The sequence below is a fragment of the Chelonia mydas genome, chromosome 19 (genome assembly GCF_015237465.2).
Source record: "Chelonia mydas isolate rCheMyd1 chromosome 19, rCheMyd1.pri.v2, whole genome shotgun sequence".
NCBI lineage: Eukaryota > Metazoa > Chordata > Testudines > Cheloniidae > Chelonia > Chelonia mydas.
Window position 1 is genome coordinate 6,296,387 of NC_051259.2, and position 12,474 is coordinate 6,308,860.

General features: G+C 53.4%; 1 long non-coding RNA gene across 1 annotated transcript in view; it reads right to left on the bottom strand.

Moving 5' to 3' along the window:
* Nucleotides 1-11,768, bottom strand: part of LOC122463341 — a 53,075-nt gene extending 41,307 nt beyond the window's left edge. Inside the window, exon 1 of the long non-coding RNA XR_006286605.1 lies at nucleotides 11,647-11,768. This is a non-coding gene — a long non-coding RNA (uncharacterized LOC122463341). The remainder of the gene's footprint in view (nucleotides 1-11,646) is intronic.
* Between the last annotated feature and the right edge of the window lie 706 nt (nucleotides 11,769-12,474).

Genomic DNA, 12,474 nt, shown 5'->3' on the forward strand with positions numbered 1-12,474 from the left:
GGCCTCTCTGTGCGTACGCATGAGGAGACAGTCTTTCATCCCATCCCCATCTCTCCCTCAGCGTTCGTATCCCCGTCCTATCTTCATCTGATCTCATTCGTTCCCTGCCTCCGTTGGCTCCCAGCACTCTCCCCAACCCATTCCCCCCGTGGCTACCAATCCCAGTCTCCTGCACCCCCGGTTCCTCCTTTGATCTCAGCCTCCTCCTCCCCCACTTCGGACCTTCCCCCACAATGTCTATTTCACCTCCCCCCATCCCAGTCTCCTTGCCAAGCCAGTCCCCGTCTCCCCCCAGAGGTTCCTTGTCACCACCTACTCCTCTCCTGGGATCGCAGGATCCAAGCAGCCACTTGCTATCTAGCGGGTGCCATCCACTTCCTTTAGCCATTGTGAGCACTTTGAGCGGCTCAGAGCCGGCTGGCTCCGACCATCCATCTGGCTCAGGCAGAGGGCCTTGCTCGCTGCTTGTCACGTGGCTCATTCATTGCAGAAGACCAGAAGAGGACATTCCCTGCCAGGCGCAGTCAGGCCCGGGGCTAATTAGCGGACGAGAGCAAAAGGTCAAACTCAAAGGGAGAATCTCTCTTAATTCTGGGGATGTTATTTGTGGAAGTGGGACTGCCGGGTCCAAGAACACGGTCTCTTTCCATGTCAGCCTCTGCTTTCTCGCCCCTCACCCCGGTCTTTTGCTCTCGCTCACCCGTCTGCCTGGCAGAATAATCAGCCTGACTGGTTAGCTCTGGGAAGAGTGGGCCGAGCCAATTATAAAAGACCAAATTAAAAAAATAAATTAATTGTAGGAGGCTTGTCAGGGGAAGGCAAAAAAACAAACAACCCAATTCTTCACTTAATGGCCAAGGAGCCAAGTCTCCATCAATCGCAAAACTGCCTTTGAAAACTCCAGCTCTCACGCTTCCTCGGCGAGTTACAGCGGTGCCACGACATCACCCCCAAAGCGACATTTTTAACCTTCTCTTGCGCCCCTTTTCTACCAAAGATGAGGCTCTTCAGATCTATCTGGCCAATTATAGAGGGAAAAAAGAGCCTCCGAAATTCAGCTGTGAATTGCAAGGCAACAGCAAGCCACCCTCGTTAGAGTGCGTGGCTCTGCGCTTCTGGTTCGGCCCCTGCGGAAAGAGAGAGGCTGTACTTTGCATTTACCGCTCCCCCTTCTACAGGTCCCGAAGCGCCGCACGAAGCTGGGAATGAGTGAAACTCTCCCTTGTTGTTCTGCTGTTGTGTCCCTGCTCACTTTCCCCAGCTGACCAGGCTTGCTGCTTGGATGCGGATTGGAACAGCATTACCCAACATGCCCTGCATCCCGGTGCTGGATTGTTCTCCACCTGTCACCCAACGCCAGTTCTCATCACTTGGGTTTGCCAGCGGCTGCCCCCGGAGGAGGATCTGCCGTTCCCGTGAGCTGGTCCCGAGACGCCGTGATGGGTTGGCTCTCCAGCTGCCTGCCTGCCCCCAGGCAGCCTCAAAGAGCCGGAGGAAAGCCCAAAGGGAAGCTGTGCTCACCCAGCTGCCGCAGGCCGTGCCCAGCGCTCCCGGAGGAAGGCAGAGCTGCGCTCGCAGCATGGCTAGCTGTTTGTGCGACCGACACAACGGGCCTTTCCGGGCGACCCAGCCGCTGCTGTATCTGCTCCGACACTGCTCTGCTCCTGGGCAAAGCTGTTCGCAGCCCAGTCCCCCACTGCCAACACGATCTCCCCTGTCCCCACATGTCTTCCCTCTCGCCGCTCTGCCCAGCTCGCTCTACAATCCCCCCACACACTCCTCCCTGCACACTCCGCTGTATCCTGCCCCCGGGACCACCTCTCTCCCTCGGAGCCCCCCCACTCGCTCTCTCAACTCTGCCATGTCAGAGCGCTGTCCTGCATGCTCCCTTTTCGGCCTGGGTCCCTCCCGCCACCCATTCTGGCCTCCGCTCAGCCCCCACCTTGCCCCCCAGTCTTCTCACTTTGGCGATCAGTCCACCCTGCCACTCTGAAAGCATCTCAAAACTCACCGCTTTGCAGGGAGCTGTCAGCCAGCTCCCACCCACCTCCAGCAGCCCTCACTGCCTGTTCCCAACCCTTCCCGCCACAGCTTGTCTCCTGCCCCCCAGAGAGCCCTTGCCTTGCACGAAACCTCCGGCGCACACTGTGACAGCTGACATGTCTCCCCAGGAGGGGACGGTCCCTGGGGAATCCCACCGTTCACTTGGAGTGAATTCTAAGCATGGCCCCTCCACTAAGCCGCACGCACCAGAGCCGAGAATCACCCAGATACTCAATCAAAGCACTGTAGCCGTCTCGCGAGGTCAGCCATGGGCAGGTTACAGTGAATCATAGAATATCAGAGTTGGAAGGGACCTCAGGAGGTCATCTAGTCCAGCCCCCTGCTGCTCAAAGCAGGACTAATCCCCAATATTTGCCCTGATCTCTAAATGACCCCCTCAAGGATTGAGCTCATGACCCTGGGTTTAGCAGGCCAATGCTCAAACCACTGAGCTATGCCTCCCCCCGTAGTGCTGGCCTCGCAAGCTACCTCACTTCACCTGCGATCACGCAGGAGCTATCCTGCTGTAAAAAACCCCCTGTGGGTCAGTGAAGACAAAGCCAGAATCTATCACAGAGAGATGCTGGGACCCGATCCTCTGTTGGTGTAAACTAGTGTATCTCCACCGACTTCCACAGCGCTTCGCTGATTTACACCAGCTGGCCCCAGAGAGAGAAACAGCGACGTCCCTTTTGACCCCCTCCAATTCTGAGCACAGCTAACTGCAGGAGCACAGTTTTTCACCGGGGTGAGCACCGTTTGGACGCTGCACACTCAGCTGGTGGAGGCCCTGCAGCAATGCAAAGAGAGACTCAGCTGAGGCCAGGCTGAAAAAAAAAAAAAAAAACAATCAAGCATTGAGGTTTTGTCCACACTGCAGCTCTGACCAGGGGAGCAACACATTTAACCAGGATGGGGAATATTCCCCCCGGTGTAACTTGATTACAGCCAAGTGAGTCACAGCAGGGATGTGTAGGGTTTCTCTGCCTGATGTGGCCAGGAGTCTGCTCCGAGGTGCTGGAACTAGGGGTGCTGTCGCACCCCCTGGCTTGAAGTGGTTTCCGTCATATAGAGGGTTTACAGTTTGGTTCAGTGGCTCTCAGCACCCGCACTGTACAAATGGTTCCAGCACCCCCGACTCTGAACCGTGGTCTAAGACTGTGCTACAGACAGGGAAAGGAGGGGAGGATAGGTTGAATTCAGCTGTGCTGGGAGCAGGCAGATAACAGAAAGCCTGATTCGGAGTGGGAGATGTGGATGCTCAGCCCGGGTCCAGATCAGGCCCAGAATTTGCAAAGCTTTGCAGGGTTGGGGTTGGATTTTTTTTTACTTGTGGGGGAAGAACTGGGAACCGGCAGGTTTTCCCCAAGCTCAGCTGGCAAATGATTCATCCATTTAACAGACCAGCCCGACTGCTCGTCACACAGAAAGCCTGTAGGAAGGGAGCCAGCTACAGCTGCGCCCAAGCCCAAAGGAGGCAGCTTGAAGCCCTGGACTGAAGTCCGCTCTTTTTTGCGGCTCCTCGTTCTAGGGAGGAGGGTTGAGCTGGCTGCCAGGCTGGGACTCAGCAGACCTGGGCTCAGTTCCTAGCTTTGCCACAGACTCCGTGGGCAGCTCGATCTCCTGCACACGGAAATACTCTGACCCCTGTTCTAAAGGCTGCGAAACTAAGAGACTTGGCCAAGGTCACACAAGGAACCTGGAGCAGAGGAAGGACCTGAACCCAGGTCTGTCAAAGGCCAGGCTAGCTCACTAACCACTAGGCCATGCTTCCTGAGCCTAACTCAGATCTCACTGGCACAGAACAGATATTAGTGAGAGGAGGAGCCTTCTCCCTCTCACTACATCAAACTGTCGGCTTCCTTAGCAGCCATAAGAAGAGTTCTGTGGAGCTCGAAAGCTCGTCTCTCTCACCAACTGAAGCTGGTCCAGTAAAAGACGGTATCTCCCCCACCTTGTCTTACTAATAGCCCTGGGACCAAAAGGGCTACAACAACACTGCGTACGGCTTCCTCTGTGATTGTTAGTTCCTCATTCAGTGTTTAAGAAGCAGTTGTTTGATTCTCTCTCCTTCGGAAGGCGTTGTAGCCATCAGCATCTCTTTCATATTACACCAGGTTGCCCCATGAAGAACTCCCCCACTGCCTTGTTTTGCTTTCGGAGCCAGTTAGACTGCTGATTATGCTCTCCCTTCATCTCCAGCCAGATCCTTCCCATCCCTCTGGGACGGGTTTGCTTTCCCTTTGCCTTGTTCAAGGCCCAGCTCTGATTTTTGTGTGTGTATGTGTGATTTAGAAAGGCTGAGAGATTGGTTTGGTTTTGGGTTTGTTTTTTCCCTTGCTCCCGCGGCACCTGCTGGCCCCTGACACGCTACAGAGAACAAAAGGCACTTTTCTAGTGTTTTCCTGCTTTGATAGCCACCTTTTACCCAAATCAGTCCAGGCAAGGGCTGTAATTATCTGCCTGCCTCCGAGAGCTCCCTTGGCTGCTTGCAATGCTCAGACACCTGCTTTATTTCCATCAACTTGTCACTTTGAAAAGCAAAAAGGGAATGGCTCTCCCCCTTATTCCCCCCCACCCTCCATTATTGAGGAGCTGGAGAACAATCTATACTATTCTTTCCACTCCTCTAAACAAATTCATCAAGGCAGCCTCCATACCCTCTTTGTTCCTCCTGCACTCCAAATTGCTACAGAAGTCCCTGGCTAACCCACTTCATTTGTAATCTTCTGCCGGGATCACACAGCACTCAGGTCTGCTTCTTAAAAGAGGATGCTGTAGGGGTGGAAGGTGCATGCAGTCTCATTATTTATAAGCACAGTAGGCCTCCAAGCACCTGCGGTGGCTGCGGGGGTCCTTAATTCCACGGAGGCTCCATTTAAAGCTTCTTCGAATCATAAGGTCAGCTAGTCTACATCTTTCGTAGATGGAAGGCCACAAGGGACCATCCTGATCATCTAGGGCTCCACTCTAATCTGGGCCAGAGAATCTCTCCATTAAGCCCATAACCACTGTCTGAGCTACAGCATGTCTTTTAAAAACAACGGCTTCAATACCACCTCCCATTTGTGCTGAGCCCATGGGGGAAAGAGGGGAGTCAACTCGTGAAACGGGAAGGGGAGGGAGGAAAATGGACACAATCATCCACTAGATCTTTTCTTTCTCTTTAAGAGGAAGGATGGTTTTGCCAGGTCAAGCACTGAACCAGGACACAGAGAGCCAGCTTTAGTGCCAGGATCTCCCTGCACGATCGGGGCCAAGTCATTCAATTTCTCCAGGCTTCACAGCGCCGTCTCTAAAATGGGATTAATACTCCTGCCTGTGTGTGTCTGCTCTACTTACATTGCAAGCTGTTTGGGGCAGAGACTTACTCACGATACATTTGTGCAGGATGGAGCACCAGGGGTGTGTAATGCAATTCCTGTGAGGCTTGCACCACCATTTCTGCTCATCCCTTTACATACCCGTAGAGCTTTTCATCCAGAAGGATGCAAAGCTTTTCCCTCAAGCTGATAGACACTGCAATCACTTGAGACACCACTGAAATGCAGCCTCCAGGGTGGAGAAGTGTGGCCGTTTAAAACTCAGGGCTAAGGTTGAGGACAGACAGGATGCAGCTGAAACAGCAAGGCAGGTCCCGACTCCTGGGAGGATCTGTGCATGCTCGACTCCCCCGGACATCCATGGGGATGGAGGTCATTCCCCTCTTATATGATCATGTCACTAGGACAATGGGCCTTAAGGGATCACAGGGCTGAGATAGTGCGAAAGGGAGGAAGCGTGATATCTGAAAGATCAGCGCACCCACCACCCCTGTACAGGGCCCTCTCCAGCCCAGTGGAAGCACGGAAAATCCCCTCCACCCTGGACAGAAATCACACGCAGCCTGCCCCCCCAGGAGCTCTGAAGTTTCTTCTCACTGACAGCTCAATTATCAGCATTCAATTCCTGTTTGCCCGCAGTCCTGTAATCAACGTCTGCATGTGTGTATTCTGGCAAAATTAATCATAATTGCTGAAAGCAAGACACATTGCACTTGTAACTTTGGTCCTTTAATTAGGATTCTGTAATTGGATACAGCACTCCCTGTAAATCCAATTACTCAGGATTAGAACAGCAGCAGGACAGCAGCTGTCTGGGAATGGGAAGGGGGAGCGGGGCAGGATGCACGGAGGAGGTTCTCAAGGCCAGCAGACAAGTTTGGGTGGCAACACTTGGGATGCAGGTGGGAAATCCAGGCCCCCGCACACCACATGTAGGCCTGACTCCCCCATTTCCTCTCTTGGGTGAGGCTCAGTTGCCTCTGTGCAATGGGGACAGGGGGAGGGCTTCCGTTGTGGTCTCACTGGGGGGATTTTGGAGGAATAAACACACCCGCAAATAGGAAAAACCTCAGGCTAGAACATCGTCTGGGGCTGGGCTCCTCCTTACCAACTAGGCCTAGAATTCATCCTGGGAAGAACGCTACTGAAGAGAATGATGTTACACCGGGTCTGAACTTGGCCCAGGTCATCACACAACTGACAAGCCAGCAGGTTCAGCAGGGAGGCCAAAGCATTAAAGAATATGAACCCCCTCCCCGCACTGCTCTCAGAGGTCAGCTGGCGCCTCTGCCCCTCAGAACAACCCTGGGACATGGGGGAGAAGCGTTATCCCCTATGAAACGGGGATAACCGGAGGCACAAAGAGGTGAAGTAACTTGTCCGTGGCACACCACATATCACTGGCAGAGCTGAGAATTGAACCCAAGAATCCTGTCATCTAACCTGTAGGCAACCTCGCACCCAGCCTTAGAATGGGGTTTGCAAATGCACCAGCTTTTGTAGGGGTGTATCACTAAGTCGATTTGTTACCAATCTAGTTCTACCATGGGATGGAGAATAAGTTGTACTGGTGTAACAGTTATAACAGTGTGTACACCTTTGCACTGGTATAACTGCCACTACACTAGGGGTTGTACTGCTTTACTTTACCACTGTAAGAGGTTTCAGAGTAGCAGCCATGTTAGTCTGTATCCGCAAAAAGAACAGGAGGACTTGTTACAGTGTGTATGGTAACACCCATTGTTTCATGTTCTCTGTGTATATAAAATCTTCCTACTGTATTTTCCACTGCATGCATCTGATGAAGTGAGCTGCAGCTCACAAAAGCTTGTGCTCAGATAAATTTGTTAGTCTCTAAGGTGCCACAAGTCCTCCTGTTTACCACTGTAGTTACAGCTACACAACTTTTGCGTGTTTAGCCCAGGCCTCGACTAAGGGCTTCTCTACACCAGGAGTTATTCCTGATTAACTTCCTGTTTTGATGTGCTTATCCAGAACAACAGTGCCTTGTTCCAAATGAACTTAATCCACTGTGGAAATGGATTAAGAGCCTCCACACAGGGAGTTAATCAAGTGCAGCTATTCCACTTTAAAGTCACACCCTCCTTTAATCTGAATTACATTCCTTGTGTGGACAAACCCACATACATCACTGGGATCTGTGCTCCAAATTCCAATCCCAGCCTGGGCTGCTCATGCTGGGTTTGCCTGTCATTGCCTTTCATTTGATATAGCAAATTCACACTTGAAGCCTCAAAGTAGCCTCCCCAGAGTGCTGTGTAATCCAGGCTCCGAGGGGTTTCCCCGAGCCCCTCTCCGCCCATCTCAAGCCAGCCGGAGGGCCGCGTAGCCCAGCATCAGTGCTCCCTGAGGTCTATAAAAACTGAATTACCAAAAAAAACGCTCACTTTTTAAAAGAAACCCACCACGAACAATCTTCTTTAATAACCGAAGATAAAAAGAGTAATTGTTTTAAATGAGCGTTCGGTAATTTGGACTACGCTTGATTGTGTTTGGTACTATAAAGTCCTCTTGCCGAAAGCTCTTGGCAGCCTTATACAAAAGGCTTGTGTGTTGTTAGTCTTTTTTTTTTATTATTATTTAAAGTTATGCTGGGAAATATGGAACAATTCCAGCCTTAATTTATAGGATCCTGAGGGTTCATTTTTCTCTCTCTAAATTACTTCAGGCTACTCTGAAGGGGCGGGGGGGGGGGGGGGGGGGGGAGATTTACGCATGCTAATGCCACCTTATGTTAAACTCAGCCTTTCCGTTCCTCAGGGGTTTGAGGCTGTAGACCAGGGGCCCAATCCTTGGTCCTGGACCAGGGGCCCAATGGGAGCTTTCCAAGCATTTTGTCCTGCCTGGCTGAGATTCCCTGGCACTGGAGCTTATCAGAGGGCAGCATATGGCCACTCATGGTGGCTTTACCCTGTACTGGGGGAACATCCCCAGCTCCCTTGCTGGCTGGGTTCACCTCCTATAGGATGAAGCAGACCCCCACCGTATTTTGGACCTGGGCAATGCATTGTCTAGCCATTTGGTATCAGAATAGCCCAGAGATTGCTCTAATCTAGACTCTGAGCCAAAGCCCTCTGAGGTCAATGAGGGTCCTTCCATTACGTACAAAGGGCTTTGGATCTGGCTTCATCAATACATCTTCATGCACAAAAATCATCAGCACCAAGACTGCAGAAAAAGATTCCATCCCCCAAGCTCCCCCTCCTATTCTTAAAGATATTTAATTAGGGGAATCTCTCCTTTCATCCCAAAGTCAGAGAGGAATCTACTTCTCCTGCCACTGATATGCAGCCGCCTCTGGAGTGGAACACTGCTGCTGTTTAACAGTGCAGAGCAACAGCATGTGACGATCCAGGACAGGCGGAGAAAGAGAAACGCACATTCCACAGAAAGCGCAGGAGAAATTTAGCTCCACAGCGTATAACAATTACTCACGCTGAGATTTGGCCAGGACAACCCCACCTTCGTGAGACGCACCAAGGGATCTTTAACAGACACGAGGGCTCAGGAGCTCAGTTTTGGATCTCCACTGAAAGGCAGCGCCTCCAGCAAGCGCAACACCTCCGAGCACCGTGGTAAAAGGTTGACCCAGTGCCGACTCACAGGGCAGAGTGCCACATACTGGATCACCGACACCGCTTCCCTTCCTGTCAGGAGGAGCGGGGGTCTCCCATCCAAGCACTGAGCAGACCTGAGCTTGGTTTAGACATGAGATCTGATGAAGTCAAGTCCCTAGTGGGATGAGGCTGTGGGCCGGGAGGTGGGGGAGAGGTAACAAAGGGGCCATTGGGCTGTGGTGAGGTATGTGGGAAGGTTACGGATCTGCTCGGAGAAGGTGAGCAGTGCGGGATGCAGTTCTGTGACTGGAGAGTTAGCACCCACACTGAAACCGGAGTGAAACCTGCACCCGATGTCACTGCAGCATTAGGCCCGTTTCACAGGGGGGCCAGCCCCCGGGGCTGGGAGAAGCAATTCTAAAGAAGGCTCCAGTTCCTCACCGACCTTTCATAGACAGTTCATCATTATGACCTATTCCACCCAGGTCCCTGGCTCATTCTTGGCTGTGCTCCACTGCCAGGAATGACTCTGACATTTACACTTTAAAGAGAGAGCGAAAAAGAACCTTCTGCTCATTCAAGATTCGCTTTTGCATTTTCATGAGACGTGAATTCCCTTTGCCGTTTTAGACCTGCCTCCCGGTGTTTATACCCCAGAGGGGGAAACTGAGGCACCCAGCCGGGAGGTGATTTGCCCAAGGTCACACAATGAACCAGTGGCAGAGATGAGAACAGAGCTAGGTCCCCTGACTCCCTGGGCTGGGAAAATATAAACAGCACTAGAAAAATAACTGACCGGGAACAATCCTGAACTGGGTGAGGGGAGGGCTAGATGGGACCTAATGGGCCAGATCCCATGCTGGTGGAAAGCAGTGTTGCTTCTTTAAAGCCAGGGGCACTAGGCCAATTTACACCTCCTGTTTTTCTAGCGATTCCGTGACTCAGACAACATGAGTGCAGTGATCCCTTCTGGATCCCTTGGAATCTACGGCCCAAAGTGCAAAAAATTTACCCCTTCATCTTCTTGCCGTGGTGTTTCCAAGCCAGAATGCTCAGAAGAACAGCCGACAGGCCCCAGCCAAGCAGCTAGGAGACACCCACAAGGACAGGATGGAAAGATAGACATCCCATCGGGATCAAGAGCCCTGTGGAGGAACTGCCCCACCCCTCCAAACCACCAAGTGATAAGGGGATGCCTTACGCACACGCTCACAGCAGAAGAGGGGATGCAGGAAAGACCCCTACTGGAGGATCTGTTGGCCATGGGGCTCCTCACCATGTACCCCAATTCCAGTAATCTGCTTGTGGAGTGCAGAGGGGCGAGCACAGGCAGTTGCCCCACATGAAGCCATCAAACCAGAGCTTATTAATTATGTGTGTTACAGAAACACCCAGAGGCCTCAGCCGAGATCAGGGCCCCCTTGCGCCAGGCGCTGTACAGATACCTAGCGGGAGACCATGAAGTGCTGCTGTGTTAATAGATCAGGCAGACAGAGGGTAGGATGGGAAGCAGAGGGCCAGGGAGGAGGAGTGATTTGCCCAAGGTCACGGCAGGTCAGTGGTAGAGCCAGGAATGGAAGTTAGTCCAGTGCAGCGCACTAGCCTCTAGACCATACTGCTTGTCGAGTGGTGCTGACCCCTCAGGTGCAACCCCTGCCCTGGCTTTAGCCCCGCATTGCTTCCCACTAGCAATGGGCACCTCCGCAGAGCTCACTTGCAGAGAGACTGCCTGCCTTTTCCGCCACTTCAGCCCGGCTCTGCACTCAGACCAAGAGAAAGAAGGTCCATTTAAGCCTAAACCCTGATTTTGAGAGATGAGCCCCATTCAATGATCCAGAGAAAGCAAAACCCACGAGACACCTGCCGATGTGCCCCAGGGACGGAATTCCTTCCAGGCTCGAAATTCACATACAGCTCACCATGGGTTGAGCATCTAATGCCATCCAGGCTGCCATCTGACCTGCGGCGGGGTTGGCTTGCTCAAACTGGGTCCCATGCGGCACCCCATCAGCTATCCCAGCAGAGCGGGACTGGGAGGGGGCCCATAGGCTAAGACAAGACCTGGGAGAGCTAATAGGGGCTCTCAGCAGCCTGGCTGGGGGTAGTCACGGCCCACCAGGTGCCCGGGCAGGATGATTTAACGCCTGCTCACGCACCTCCCCAGCGCTCCTGTCAGATGCTACGCTAATAGGCTGCACGTGCTATCGATTTAATGGCACCTATTAGCTCCAGGAATTGATCTGATGTTTCCATTAGGCTAAACAAATTTTTAACGTTCGGGTTCGTTCCAGATTAGCTCACTGGAGGCGCGGGTAGTCAGCGAGCACGGCCCTTGGCAGAGGGCGATTTATCAGCACCTGCAAGCGGGCCCCGTTCCCAGAGAGAAAGTAGCGCTGCGTAGACAGGCCACACACCCAGAAGTTCTGGGGCTGGCTAGTGCGCACCCTCGTGGCGGGGCAGGGCACGGCCCCTCGGCATCCGTCCCTTCTTGGGATTCAGCCGTCAGCCCGGAGGCTTAGAGCCTTCCCGCTTCTGGGGTGACAAAAAGTCAAAACGAAAACCGAGCGTCTTAGTGACCCTGTACCAGCCTTCAGCCCTCACCCCTGAGGCTGACACCAGCCCTTCTCCCCTCCAGCCCCCAGCCCAGGCCCTTGTGATAAGCAGCTAGGTTCTGTTTCGTACAATCCCTTGCTGATTCCTACCTGGCCCCGCAGCAGGTGTCTGTCACGGAGCTGCGCTCGCCCATCCTCCCTGGAGCTTCAGCTTTTCCCAGGTTGTTGCTACCTTTGTCCTTTCGCCGGCTACCCACTCCTTCCAGGGCCTACGCTGGCCTGGCCTCTACTCAAACCCTACTGCTGCTGTCCTCCCCTAGGGCCCCTGCAGTCCTTCCTTGATAGGAACCACCCCGCCGGGTTCCCCCCAGCTGGGTCTAATCCTTAATCACCAGTCTCCCCTCCAGGTGCCGCAGAATGGGCTGATTGGGCTCGCTGGCTCCCCTTTAACCCCGTCACTGCCAGGGTGGGGTTTATACACCCCATGAGCCTGCGAGGGGAAGGAATTTGCTCCTCTAAGGGATCCCGGCATCTCAGTCACGACCCCGGCATTTCTTTCTCCCCAGGGAGAGAGTCGATGGGCTCGGCAGCGAAAAGCCTGCAATGCACCCAGCCTCACTCTGCACACGGGTGTGGAACTGCGCCCCTGAGCCCAGTGCAAAATGCCTGCCTGTGCCAGATCCCAGTGCGGCAGGGCCTGCTGTTCCTCCCCACTCCCCCTGCACGCCCTGCAGCACCCCACTCCGGCCCCTCTGCGGCCGGGCCTCCTCCATATTGCTCCTGCCCTGCGTGCAGGGTGGAACTACCCCTTTGCACCACGCCTGCTCTCTTTTGGAAGTGGAGCACAGCCCTTAAGCTGGCCCATGGCTCAGGGGGGTATTCCCCCCATAGAGAGCACCCCTAGATAAGATCTCCTGACATAACACTTCATTTCTGAGCACTGCCTCCAGCCCAGCTCCTCTGACTCTTTAGGGGTAA